The 15125-nt window shown below is 36.6% G+C and overlaps 1 pseudogene; it reads right to left on the reverse strand.

Annotated features, from left to right (window-relative positions):
* Positions 1-1193: 1193 nt before the first annotated feature.
* Positions 1194-3668, reverse strand: LOC149211128 (GDP-mannose 3,5-epimerase 2-like; annotated as a pseudogene).
* Between the last annotated feature and the right edge of the window lie 11457 nt (positions 3669-15125).

Consider the following 15125-nt stretch of genomic DNA (forward strand, 5'->3'; position numbering starts at 1 on the left):
ATTGTGATGTAATTATGAAGTATTTAATGAGAACAAGTAAACAATTTCATACTTTGTATGACTCTGCTTTAGAAGGGGTGTCCTTTGTTGCATCCATAGGGAATGCTTAAATCCCTTGAAGATTTTAATGGGTTTTAGTAAAGCACGTGATAGCACTAATGAAAGTGGGAAAAAGGGGACTTGGGATTGCATCTCAGAAAATGATGTGGAAGAGGATGAGATAGTGAGCGAAGAAAATGGTTTAATCAAAATGGATGTTGTGGAAGAGTGGTGCACATAAGCTTACCACCTCCTTTATCTACTTTTGCTTCCCATCATTATTGTGAGTGTTTCATTTTGCTTACAATTTCTGATATTTTGATTATGTTTGAGCATTTTTGTTTAGAATACTGAAGTGGGGCACTAGGTACATCCTTGATTTTTCCAATGCAGCTTGTGGCAGATGTTAAATATTTCCCTTGTTTATGAATTGGAAACATAGTAGTCAATTAAAGCATTACCAAAGAGATATGGCATTCATTTACATGGGATAAAGTGAATTATATAACATGAGAAAATTAGTATCATTGTAATATTTTATTTATAATTTTTTATAGTAATTTATATTCACTTAGTCATATAAATTAAATGGCTGGAAAATGTTGATAGGCATCAGTGCATAGTAGGCATAAAAAACCTATCTCATAATACATGTCATATTGCTAAAAAAAAATCATAAAAATTAACTAATATATAACTTTATTTTAAATTATTCTTATATTATTAATTATACATAAATTTAATATAGAAGTTAAACATAGTTACATTAAAAAAAAACATATAACAAGAAAAACATAGTAAAGCAATAATAAGTAATAAGAGTTTAATACCATAAATAAAAATTAAATATGACATTTTTTTTAATTGTATTGAAAAATAAAAATGACACTACCTTTCAGATAAATTTCAACTTTAGGTCCAAATTAAATCCCTACCATCCATCTAAAAATTATTAATAGTTACATTAAAATTCTCAAAACCCTATTCCCATTCCCAGATAGACAATAGAGAAAATTGAGAATTGCAGTCTCTCTACCCATCTTGGAGCCTTATAAAAAAAGGACTTATTATTTATCCCCTTAACCAGAGATCTAGGTTTTGTTCTTCATTCCTTTCCATCAGCAGCAGGAAGGGAGAGATTTAGGTTTTGGCCTTCATTCCTTTCCATCAGCAGCACGAAGAGAACCTAGTTGAACAGGGGCTTGAGTACCAACCACCTTGGAAGACCCATAGATGGAGAGATCAATTCCCTGAGCCTTCTCCTTCTCAATTTGTTCCTTGATCCAGAAATAAGTAATTTTCAAGCCATCCTGCCAAAAACAAAAGGAAACAAATGTGACTCTGCATCTTTCTTTCAATGCACAAGGGAAAATGCATTGCAAGGAGTTTAACAATCTGAAAATCTAACAGCTAGAACCTTAAGAACCTTACCTTCAACTTCATGGTTGGCGCCCAGCCTAGCTTTTCCTTAATCAATGTATTGTCAGAATTCCGACCACGTACACCCTCTGGCCCAGGAATGTGATGTATTGGCAACATTTTATTCTCAAAGCTTGACACCATTTCAGCCATCTCATTCATGCTGACCATTTCATCACTGCCAATATTCACTGGCTCTCTGAAGTCTGATTTAGTCAACCTGGCATATCAAAATAAAGATTTCTGAGAAGAAACAAAGATGAATCTGAATAAACAGTAGCAAGAATTAGGTCCAAAACTGAATTTCAAATGCCATTCCAAGTTTTGGTACCTGAAGACACCCTCCACACATTCGTCAATGAATGTAAAGGATCGTGTTTGCTCACCATCCCCCCACATTTGAAATCTACCAGTAGATGTGATTGTCTTCCTGCAAAAGGCAGCAGGAGCCTTCTCACGTCCACCTGCAGTGGCAAATGAGTTTATCAACAAAGGGAACATAAATATGAGCATCCTACAATCATTACAATTTTCATAACTTACCTTTCCATGTGCCAAAAGGACCATAAATGTTGTGGAAACGTCCTATCCGGCATTCTATACCAAAGTCCGTGGTGTAGCGTGTGCACAATTCTTCTGTGGCAAGCTTTTCCAAGCCATAGGCATCCTGAGGCTACAGAGCAATCAAATCATTAGTCACTAAACAGTTTAAGTGAAAATGAGCTATAACAGCTTAATCCATCATAAGACAATTCTTGTATCTGGGGAAGCAGGCTGGATCTAGTAAATGTAGTACAGTAATCACAAGCTAGTAACTAACAAATCAGTTCCTATGATAAACCAGGTCCTATGGAGTTACATCACTTCTCCAAGTTACAGAGGCCCCGATATATCTAGAGTGTACCTCTGGCAAATCAGAGTGTCCTACTTCAGAGGTGTACTCTTACAGTAACCTTCTGAATTTGCAATTAGTTAAACATTCGAAAGTAACCTTGAAATCAGTCAGGACTACCTTAAACGCTTTTCATCAAACATCCAGCCTCTTCCTAAACAAATTTCCGTACTCAGCTCTTACATTTCCAGCCTCTTCCTAAACAAATTTCTGTACACAGCTATTACATTTCCAGCCTCTTCTTAAACAAATTTCAGTATCAGCTCTTACATTGCCTTTTGACACAAAATGCTATGTGAAATAGCACCGAATAGCATTACCAGAGTATTAAAGCAATATATGGCTACATACCTCAGCTGGCCAAGCATCAGACTCCTTCAAGCTCACATTGGTCTCCAATTGTTTGAATTCGGGATAAATGCATGCACTAGAAGCATAGAAAAACCTGCAGAGAAACAAATAGATTATAACAAAATATGCCATGTCGAGCGACCGAACAAACCGTGAACATGAGAGTAAAATGGTTATGTTTTTTGAACAAATAATTTGATGTTCGGTCGGACTAAAATATATTATCTGCACTAGCTATTGCATGGTAATTTCAAGTTTCAATAATAAGATTGATAGTTTAATACTTGTATAAATTAGGACAGATCTATTTTAACCTCAGATCTGTGGAGAGCATTAAAAAGAATTAAACTATTTGATGTCTACATAGTTTTGTATTTTAGAATAGTGCTTTTACACTTCTAAGAAGTTATCATACTTAGACTGAGTGCGTGATAGAGACAAGGTTAAAATGGATCTAAATGGATAATCATAAGCAAAATCAACCAGAAATGAAATGGAAATCCAATGTGCAGAAACAAACCAAGGTCTCACCTTTTAACAGCATTGATTCGCGCAACTTCAAGCATGTTGAAACTGATCATGGTGTTGTTGTACATGATAACAGAGTGATTAGATTGAATCCCATACCACCCATGTCTGCGGCCAAGTTGAAAACATGATCAACTCCTTTGGTAACAGCCAAGCAATTGTCCATAACTCTCAGATCCACGAGATGGAATTGATTGCAGAACATGTCCTCAGTCATGTGCTCGTTCTTCTTCCAATCAGAGGCAATAATGTAGTGCCCTTCGGATTTCAGTTTCCGGGCAATATGAGAGGCAATGAACCCACCAGCTCCAGTAATGGAAATTCTCAATTTTTCGCTTGGCCAGTATGGCTCTCTATCCAGATTCTCATAGGTGTATTCTCCATAGGTAACTCCATCAGCTCCAATGCTTCCCATGGTGCTCAGTAAAAGGAGGATATACAACAAGTCTGCAATAACACAACCAGAGTAAGATATCCCTCCATGTTGAAATAAATGGCAGCCAAGCAGAAAACCATATTAGGAATGATCAAGAAAGCACTTGGATTCATAACCCACAATGCAAAGGTAGATCAGAACTACTGAAATTCAATGGAAGTCTGGGTCTAAAATGGAGAAGAAGCACTGGAATTCTTGGTCTAAAATGGAGAAGAATCACTCGTGACCATGACCCAATGGAATCTGGATTTTTTTTTTCCATGACCCAATGGAATCTGGATATTTTTTTTTTTTTTTTTTGGGGCAAATACGCAAATCCATCGTCCAATAAGGTTAAACCGATAGAATTCAAAGAAACACGTTCCAAAAAGGGAAAAATGATCAAATCCTTGTAGAACTCATAAAATCCAGAGACAAAACACAAGTTCATGGTTCCATGGGCAGGCAACAGCCTAAACCTCGTAGAATTTTGAGAAATCCATCTCTAAACTTAAGAAAGAAGCAATTTAGTCAAATATGGATAAAATTCACAGAAAGCGGACTTTCAAAATTATATATAATCTATGATGCACCGGACCCATCCCCTCCCCCAAAAGAGTCATGTACTTTGTGTCTCCGCATTCTAAGGATTTCTGGACACTTAGGAAACGTCTTCAAACTGTTTGGGGATTCTACTGGGGACTTGGGGACTTGTTAGCTGTTCTAAGACATTCCGAACAGATTTCAGGGATGTTTTGGACAGATCTCAGGATGTTTTTGGCACATTTCAGGGATGTTTTTGGGAAAGTTTTAGGGATAATACAAGCACAGAGCTTTAGTTTTGACAATTATGGACATTGATGATTGGACAATAGAATCATTTTTCCTATTCATTTTTTTTTGGAATGCATTGAATCTAAATTTTTTGTACAAGTTACAGCTCAAAACATGGGTTTTGTATGATGGGTTTCATTTTGGAATTCTAGTGATTTAGATATTGGATTTTCAATGGTAAAATTACAAAAAACACCCTCCATGTCAAGAAAACAGAAAATACAACTATTTAAAGGGATGATCCTTGTGGTTATTTTTATTATTCTTCTTAAGATCATCTCAGCTTTTACATATTGTACGTGGGTTTCGAGGACTCATTCAAGTTCAGTGCTTCCATCATCCCAACCCCAAGCATTGTGAAAACAATTAGATAGTTGTGAATTGGATTGAGTACTAAACGTTTAAAAAAATTCTTATTCAATCCCCTTCTTAATCTGAAATATGAATTTAATATCATTAGAAAACCAAATTATTTTATAGTGGTTTTCAACACAGCGATAAAACTTTTCAAATCCTATTGAAAAGGGAATGTCATTTGTGTTTAACATAATCATCATTAACAAGAAATATGAGGAAAAAACTAATATAAAGACAGTTCTCCTTGATAGATTGTTCATAGACCTTATTACAAATTTAAAGTAGTTAGGCTTAAGTTTCCTAAAGCTAAAGCTCATGTCTAGTGGCCAATAATGGAATGTGACTCAACCCCTTTTCAAATTGTTTGAGATTTTAGTTGGCCAGTGTAAGGGTTGTGCATAATACTAGTTTGAAACAACTACAAATGTTAATATTGAATTCTGCATATATATATATATATATATATTGCCGTCCCCAACCCCCTATCCTCTGAAAATTTGGGAGTGTGCTCTAGCCGTTCCAGGGACTGTTCCCTTCGTCCCCGCTGTTCCCTGTCCCCAAAACCAGTGCAACATAGTATATAACGGTAACCCATAGATTTTCTAGTTTTTGAGGCAAAGCTTAATTGGTAAAGAGATTTGAGTTTCAAACTGGTCCAATTGTCAATTTCTCTAATTATTTAATAAAAATAAAAATAAAACAAACCCAAACACAAACAGTAAACTAAAACAGAACAAAATAAACACAAACAGTAAACTAAAAACAAAACAAAATAAACTAAACCATCAACTTGTCAGCTCCTAGCTGGCATTTCAATTGAGAATAGCTGTGATTATGATTATGATTTCGATTGAGAATAGCTGTTATTATGATTTCAATTGAGAATAGCTGTGATTATGATTATGATTATGAAGTCTTATTTAGCGAAAAATTAAAATTCCCAATCTATCCATATGCCCATAAAGATATACTTAGACACTTAGAGGTTATTAGTGGTGCTGCCTGAAATCACATATCTTACCTAATTACCAATTCTTTTCTCAGAAAAAAACAATTTTTTTTCTTTCAAAATTTAGAAAATCCACCTCTAAATTCGTGAAATATTCACTTTAGCCGAGAAACCAGAACACAGAAACCAGCTTTTAAAAATCGGAAAGCTGAGATAGAACTTCACCAATGATCCCAACAAAAACATGAGATAATTTCAAAAACCAATTACGCTTTTAAGAACTCCATGAGTTACTCTTAAAAGCCTGATTATTAAATGGCACAATACACTGCTGAAGGTTTAATGTGTGCCACTGCTGAAGGTTTAATGATTGGCTACTAAAAACTTAATACTCAAAGAGTCACAGCTAACAACTTCCTAATTGATTATTAAAAACATCATTATCAGACTAAGAAAAGCAGCAAAAAAACACACAAAGGGAAAGGGAGTTAACAGAGGAGGACAGACCTCGATGCAAAACGCTCTCTTAAGCTTCTTACAATGGAAGAAGAAATCTAAGTTAATGCCCACCTGAAATCTATGAAGAACTCACACTTCTTCATCACACCAATACACCTATCAATATATAGGGAATTTGAATGCTGATCTGTGGTGAAATATTTGAGCACCCCCGATTCTTTCGGTGTACACTATGTAGTACGGAGCAGGTTTCTACCATTAAAAGAATTAAAACTAATAAACTTGTCAAAATTAAAACTGGTTGTCAAAATTAAAACTGGTTATAAATAGAACAGAAGTTGTCAAAAGTTATGGCAAAAATAAATAGAACTAAAAGTCGCCTTAACAAAAAAGCTATGACAAAACAACAGGTTCGCGGGTTAGTGTTTTAAACTGAAGTGACGTAAAGGAAAGGATGGAAATTATATATATATATGATTATAATTATATTGAATTAATAATTAGAATATATAATTAATTTTTAATAAAAATGATATATAATTAGTATTTTAATTTTATTTACTAGTATTAAGTATTAAATTTTTAAATAAATATTTTTTAAGTGTAAAATTAAAAAAAAAAATTACTTAAGAAATTAAATTTTTGTGTATACTTGATAAATATAGAGTTAAAATGGATATATACATATAGTCTATATTTTATTTATATAGTCGTCTACCTTTTATATATATTAAAAAAATTGTTTAACTAATAAACAAAATGACAATTGTTTTAGATCTTAATCATACATATAATGATATTTATATTGGGCATTTTTCTATGACATGTTTTATAATTTTTTCATTTAATTTTAATGTAATATGTATAATATTGATTATATATTGTAAATCTTGATTTCTTATATACTTATTAATTAAATTCATATATATTTCACATTCATATATTTAAAAATATTTTTATTTTTATTCAGTTATAGCTGTACCAAATCCAAAAGTGCAAAGCGCACTTGGAACATCATGAAAGATAAAGAAGACTGCTAAATTGCTCAATAGGGTAAGATTATATATCTTACAAAATATTGATAAGCAATTGAATATTATTTTAGAAACTTGGGATGTTATTTTTTATTTGAGGAATTTCTCACAATGGATTACCCCTTTACATAGTATTTACAAAGGATTTAGAACATAATCAACATATTTTTGAAAATAATTTAAATATTCATTACACCTATCTCAAGTTTGAATGGATTCCAAAGAAATCTATGATCACTACCCTTCAACCAAATGATAAAACAGGTTAAAGCAACGTGGTTCACCAAAATAAGAATGTTGCAAGACTAAGATGCTACGTGTAAAAAAATTAATGATAAAAGAAGCATGGCTTTCTTTAAATCAATTAAATTTGTTGAAGATATTGAGGAACCATGATTAATAAAAGATTATATGCTAATCCCTAATGATTAATTAGAGATGGAAGCGAGCATAATTAGAGCTTCATGGGCCAATGAGTTTGATAATCACTTTGACTTTCCAAGGGAAGAGATTAAATAGTGGTTCATTACTTTTGTAAATGATAATGAAGATCATCATAAAAATTAAACTATTAGACTCAAAATTTAAAGAAATAGAGGAAGAAATATTTTCACTCAGAGTAAAACAAGAGTTTATAGTTCCACTCATGAGAAAAAGTATATGCAAGATAGGCTTAAAAGATATTTAATAGAAATTCTTAATCCATAATAACCACCAAAGGTGCTTACATCAAGACAATTCAAAGCCAAGATATATGCTCGAGGACTTGGAGATGAAAAGGGAGACAAATCATTCCATCCACCATTCCTCTACAAAATTCCCTTCTTTCACTCTAGGCTCTGATCATTTTGCTTTATTAAGTGTATTTTTCATTTATAAAGTCGATCCTTGATTGCATTCTCTTTTTTTCCATGCTACTATTACTACTTAATTTGGTCAACAAGAGCCTCATCCCAATTTGTTTAGGAAAAATGGATTTCCTTTCATTGTTAAGTATCATAAACATCGTATTGTGCCATAGGAACACACTTTACTAGAACTTCGACTTCAATTTGCAATAATTTTAACTATCACACAAAACTATTCCATGAGCTACATAATATTTGTGGCTTCAAGACTTTCTATAAGCATAAGATCTAATGTATGTTTCTCCTATGTGTTAGAGTTAGTATTTGCACACTACCATCAATGATCAAAAATCCTCTTTTATATCATATTAGGGTCCCATTCTGAAATTTTTGTCATTCCACCTAGGTCCTCATTCAAAAATTTACTCACTCATGGTAGCCTTATGTAAAAAGCCCTACTCTCTCTCAAAAATCAATATTTGTTGGCCCACCTTCATGTGTCTTACTGAGCATACATTGACCATAAAGGCTCATTTCATCTTGTTTTGTGTCGGTCAAGTCCACATGGAGTCTACTCATTTAGGTCACTAGGTTTCATTCTTTCAAGGTCCAATAATACTCCATTTCACTACATAAAGCCAGCAAAAAAGTATGAGAGTAAGAAAAATAATATCCTTTTGTCATTTAAAGAGGATTGGTAAACATGTGGCTATGTTTGCCCAAGTTCTAATTTTTATTCCAAGTATCAGTTCTACTTCAGATTGTAATTTTATTTCAAAAAACAGAGATGTAATATTTTTTCCAATTTATGTAATTTTATGTTCATTATATGTAATAAGTTACTATTCCTGAGCTTTCAACTAAGAAAAATATGTGCCAACTCCATCCAAAGCAAAATCAAATGTGAAGAGTGCCAACACTCTAGCATCATCCACCTGCAAAGAAAAAAGTCAGAAAGGAAATTAGCAACCATTTCAAAAAGGAGAAAAGAAACATTAGAAAGTGGGTTTTCAAAGCTAATGATCAATTTCACTCATGTATAAAGGCCTTCCTAGCATCTAACCCAACTCCATTTTCCTCCTATCATTGCTTGAGAAAACCCCAAAGCACCATTCCTCACGATTTTGGGAGAAATTAGCAAAATAGAGGCAGGTGTTGCACACATGCTGCAGGCGCTACGCACGGGCTGCAGGCACTGCACACAGACTGAAGGCGTTGTGCACGGGCTTAAGGCGCTGTGCACCGGTCAAACTTTGTCCAAAAGTTCTCAAACTGCAAACAAAGGTTCCAAACCCTCAACACATGGTTTCTAAGCCTCTTATCAAGTAAGTGCAACCCTATCCATCCCTCCATACATCTTTCAAAGTCATCATTCATGCTATGAAGTTCATTGTGTGAAATTGGGAATTCTAAAGCCTTGCAAACCCTATCTTTTTTCCTACACCCTTAAAAACTATTCCTATGACCCTACTATCCTTCCCACATCACAATAAACCCTATCCCTACCCCTGTATTGCTAAATCCCTATCCTAAATTCATTCTCCCTTAAACCCTAAGTCCTAGGCAGAAAATTCCTAGGCAGCCATACTGCCATACCTGTAATAAAATACCAATTCCCAAATCCCTTAAATATTTCAATCCCCTATCACTTCCCTAAGTTCCCTAATCCCTTCCCCCATTTTTCCTACCTCATTCCCACTCCCATATCCTAATACCTAGGGTTTCAAGACAAAAAGAACAAAAACACATCATGGAGGAGGCAGATAGAGATTTTACAGAGGAAGAAGAGAGGGAAGAGAGAAGGCCACATAAGGGAGGAAGGATTAACCAGCATTTGGAGAAGCTCCTAGACAAGGCCAATAAATACAATGACATACAGAGGAGGATGGAAAATTATTATTGCCGAAGAAACCAAATAGCAAGGTCAAAACTCAAGAAAGCAAAGTCAAAGCTTGAAACCCTAAAGGTGCAAGAGACGAAAGGAAAGTTGGATATCCTTGCTGAGACCTATTTCCATGCCTAGCACACTTCATCAATAGCTTATACACCAATTTTGACAAGATTTTGGGCACTTTTGACATTTTTGGGTTTTTTTTGCAACATTGGACAATTTTGGCAGAGGTGAACTATCCTATGCGCAACACCTAGGGCATTGCGCATCTTCTTGAGGCCTCCAAATGGAAAACCAAGACTACCATTGGATTTAAAAGGCCAAGAACATACACTTTTGACTATTGGCACACCAAATTTGGACCATTGGACAGGGAGAAATGGCCCAAAACACCTCAAAATTCAACTTTGGCGCGATAACCGAAGGTGCTGGAAGGGAGTTACCCTTGGCGCGATAAATGAAGGTGCAGGAAAGGATAAGAAGATTTCAGAGGGGTGGGGTGCGAAGTGCAGAGGAGCTACCACGTTGTGAGGGGCCCGCACGAGATGAAACCACTTTTAGGACCCCTCGCCCCACCCTGTTATCGGGAAAGCTAATGTTTATTCATAGCTATTAGTCCCACTAAGACGGGTAGCTATCTTAGAAACAAACAAACTAAGGTCACTTGTGTTTTCATTTATGAGAGATAGATGAGAAAGAAGCAAAGAGTACCAACCTCAGTCTTTCACTTGGCTCCTTGCTTGTTTCCTTTCCCCTTTGACAGAATCTCGCCACTCCTTCCTTACTTGTCCCGCTTCAAAGAGCACCTGTAGAGTCAAAGCAGCATAATACCATCAAAGCATAGAGATCTATCACCATAAACAATATAGGATCAGATGTATATTAACCATACAAATGCATATATCAATACAAGATTCAGAGATATACAAGAATATGGAGGAAAACTCAAATAGCTTTATTGATAGAAGTAGTATAAGAGAGGATTACAACCCATTGGTCTGACCCAACGCCATCCTCCCAGCATGAAAGCCCTCTTCACCTCATACAAAGCAAGATCACCCAATAATGTCTTCAAAGAGAAACCAACAACACTTCCTTGCAAATTACAAAATTCCAGCCTCCGAATCTCTGGGATGAGAGATCCATATATAGATGTTTGCAGGTGGTTGAGTCAGCTTCTGGGATTTTGATTAGTGTCATATCTCTGATAGTTCTTGGTTCCACTTGGAGATTTCATGATCTCTTACTCATCCTTGGGCGAATTCAGAGAGGCAAGTGTCAAATGAGCAGCTTCTAGAAGATTCTCAGGGTCTCCACCTAGAAAACTGCTTGTGCCATTTGTCTGCTCTCGCTCATCGCACCCTACAGAAGGGCTTTCCAGTATGCATCGCACTTTTTGCATGTGGCAGGTGAGATGCATCGCACCCTTAGCACTGGGCAGTCTGTATGGTCCTGCTTTGACCAGTTTTGAGTGGTTTTTCATGGAGAACTTCTGGGAGATGATGTAATCAGCTGACCTTGCTCCTTTAGGGTATGAAACAACACTTTTAGGGACTTAGAAGCCCTTGGTTTATGGACATATGTGATTGGGGTTGCAATGCCCAAATATGTCTATAACAGTTGCCCCCTAAAGCATGAGGTCGTAAATCTTTTTGATGTCAGGTGAAATGCTTTATCATGAGGATCTGAGGTTTTTTCGAACTGGAAGGTGACCTGTAATAAGATACAATACAATACATTATCTTCATAATATTTTCATGATCTAGCTAAGGCGGGCATTCCCATGCTCAGCTTTATAAATTCATTTTCATGTACATAGGACAGACAATTGTCTATGTAGCAGACCAGTGATTCTGGTAGAGCCATCATCCTTTGGTTTGGATGATTATCTGTGCAGCAATGATGTACATTTGATGTCTTTATTTTACTGAATATATCGCAGCTCGGATGGATGAAACTAGATCCGGGGTCTTCAAAACTCGTTCAATCTTTGCCCGAAGTACAAGTCGGTCCATGTGAAAAGATGTTCTGATGTCGAACATGGCATTGCCTGATTACCAGTCAATGATGTGAGCTATTAACAGGCGCGAGAGGAATCACCGATGATGATTATAACCCTCAAGGTACTGCAGTAAAATTCACGTAGTGTGAATACATGAGTCGATGTCAAACACCATGCAAAATCTTTCGGTCGAAGGCCATTAATGTAAACCTGTCGCTAGAAGTGAGAAACTTGCCATTGAGGCATGCAAGCTTCAAAGTGCTGAAAGGGTTGTTCCTAGGTCGACTTCTTGGATAATGAGATGATGTCGACAAGAAGTGACCCGTTGGAGGAGGGCATTAATGAATCCCACATCTATGACACGGAACGAAGCAAATGATTTTGTGGAGATGAAAACGATCTGATGATACAAGGTTCAAGGTGGCAGTCATGAAAGAATGAAGCTTGAAGATATTGCAGTGGATGAGACACAAGCTGGGTAGGTGAATTCTCTGAGCGACTTCTCTTGAACATATCGGTGACACTGAAATGGATTGGTATTGTTAACCCCAAAATTGGATGGTATGGTGGACCAATGGTGATATGACCAGTGAACGGAATAACCCAACCCGACTCAATCATGGTGATGGAGTGAAAGTGTCATGTTCAAGAGTGACTTGCTACCAATAAAGTTTCTTCAAGTTTTCTTCCCAATTTTCCCCAATAATTTCTGACCAGTACCTCTTTATTTTTGTCAAGCTTGAGGAGAATAACATATGCTTGTTCTACAATTTTCCTTTGGGAAAACCCGTCGCTATGTTTTAATGAGCCTAGTGACGGTGAGACTCGCTCTTGTCTGAATGGACAAGTTTGTCACTATTTTTTTAACGAGTTTAACGACAAGGATAACTCGGCTCTTTTCAATTTTAGAGAGTTTGAAAAGAGACGGAAAGGAAACTCCAATATTCCTTTTTCGTAATATAATCCCTTACGTCCGAAAAAGTATAAAACAATGCGAAAGGGATGACTTTTCGATAGTTTTAACGAGCCGAATAAGACAAACGCTCAATCTTTTTGTGTAATAATCCCTCAAGTCCAAAAATATTAAAATCTAGAGGAGGGATGGCACTTCCAATCACTTTAACGAGCTGGAGAGGCCAATTGCTCGGCAATCTTTTCATATTTTACGAGTCAGATGAAAAGAGCTTAAAGAAGACTCATTTTTTGAGGACAGAGTGATGTTTTCGGATAGCAGCTGGTTCCAGGTAATGTTTGGAACTTTTCAATCACGGCAATGTAAAGAAGGTGGCTAATAGGATCACTCGTTGCAGTTGTTTTTCAAAAGGGGTAAACAATCAAATGGAGGTGTATGATCGGCTAAAAAAGAGTGGAGGTGATGGTAAGAACACGACCAAGGCTCAAAAGCTGATAATAATGCGATCGCAATGGTTATTTACCGGAGGTGGGTTCATTTTTTAACGAGCTTAAACTCTGGTGGAACATATGCTCATTGCTAGGTTTATTTTTTAACGAGCTTGAACTTCGCGTAAAACTGCTCGTGATAATGGTCATTGATATTCGACTCACCATTAACACTATGTTCTTTTGACAGTCGTACTACCTGTTCAATTGCTCCATCAAACTGATTAGAAATGAGAATACATGCTTGAAAAATGAGTTAAAAAACTAATACCCTACTTAAATTACGTGAAAAGTAACTTAAAAGTAGTTTTTACCCTCATTTTACCATTTCATTTGGATTTTTGATTGTTGGAGCTCTGGAGGTGTTTTCCCCCTTGATTTTCATCAGCTGATTCTGGGAGATTCTGTGGACGATTTTCGGCGCCGTCTAGACCAGGTAGGAGCTAAACCTGAGCTCTTAAATTGCATCCTTTCCTTTTTGAATTATGAGCATGTTTTCCTGCTTTTTTGGGCCTTTAGGGTTTGAACATTTCGTTCTGCCCCCATCGCACCTAGTATACGTCGAAAGGTGCGATGCATCCTAGGCTGGCCACTGGCCAATCAGTATGCATCCCACCCAGTACACAGCTAAGGTGCGATGGGAGCAAGGAGGAAAACTTTTGCACTGATTTTTCATGGAAATTTTGCCTGTTTTTTTCCAAATCAGGATCCTAATTCTTCCCTTGTTTGTTTTTTAGAGATTCATCGGAGAAAAATGGTCATTATATGGCATGAACACGAGCATGAAGAAGAGGATATGGTTGCCTTACATGATCTGGGTACAGTAACTGCATTGCGGAACTATGCTTGCTCAAGTTCTTCCGCATATCTAGCATGAGGCAACAAATCAACTTGTTGCAATATTTCCTCGATGCATGGGATCCTACCAACCAAGTGTTCCAAATTAGAGGCAAATCCATCCCCTTGACTATTGAGGACATCTACTTCTTGACCGGTTTATCAAGGCGTGGTTCCCCTCTCTCACTATCAGGTTCTGCCCCTGGGGGCGAATCCGTGAGGGATTATATTCGTCGATACTGTAGAGAAGAATCTCAGCCGAGCACAGACAGCAAGATCAGTATCTGAGATGTCACCGACGGTCCTTGAGGACTATTTTATTCACCTTCACTAGATTGGCTGGTAGCGCGGCCCTTCACTTGGACAACAGGTCCTATATGCAATACGCCTTAGAATGCCTCGAACCCAAGGTATTCAACTGGTGTGATGCAGTACATCTAGTGATAAAACAACAGCTTACCAAGGTGAAAAACGGAAGATCCAAGAACTTTGGCTATGGTTCTATTCTGACTACTTTTGCCTTGGAGAAGATCCCACTGATGCAGCCACAGTACATTTCACTTGGCCTACCACCACCGACTGAGCCACGGATGCAGAGATGGGTTGACCTTATGGCCAGGCATGCTAGTCAATCGCAAGTTTCATTCTATGATGCTTTCTTCAATTGGTTCAACCGTCAATAGATGGTTTATGCCGAGTGTCTGTATGTTGGTATGGACTTCCAGGGTGACCCAGATTTAGTGCTGCCGGTTGGCAAGTAATGGGGTGTCATGGGTAAAAATCTCTGACCATATCTCTGTTTATTGCGTTTATATTGTTCTTGTGTTTTTCAAATGTTTATCAAGACTAATCAAAACTCATGTGCTCAT

Source organism: Pinus tabuliformis, chromosome 1_2 (assembly GCF_031772625.1).
Source record: "Pinus tabuliformis cultivar Carrire ecotype Pingquan chromosome 1_2, CPIR1, whole genome shotgun sequence".
In the NCBI taxonomy this organism is placed as follows: domain Eukaryota; kingdom Viridiplantae; phylum Streptophyta; class Pinopsida; order Pinales; family Pinaceae; genus Pinus; species Pinus tabuliformis.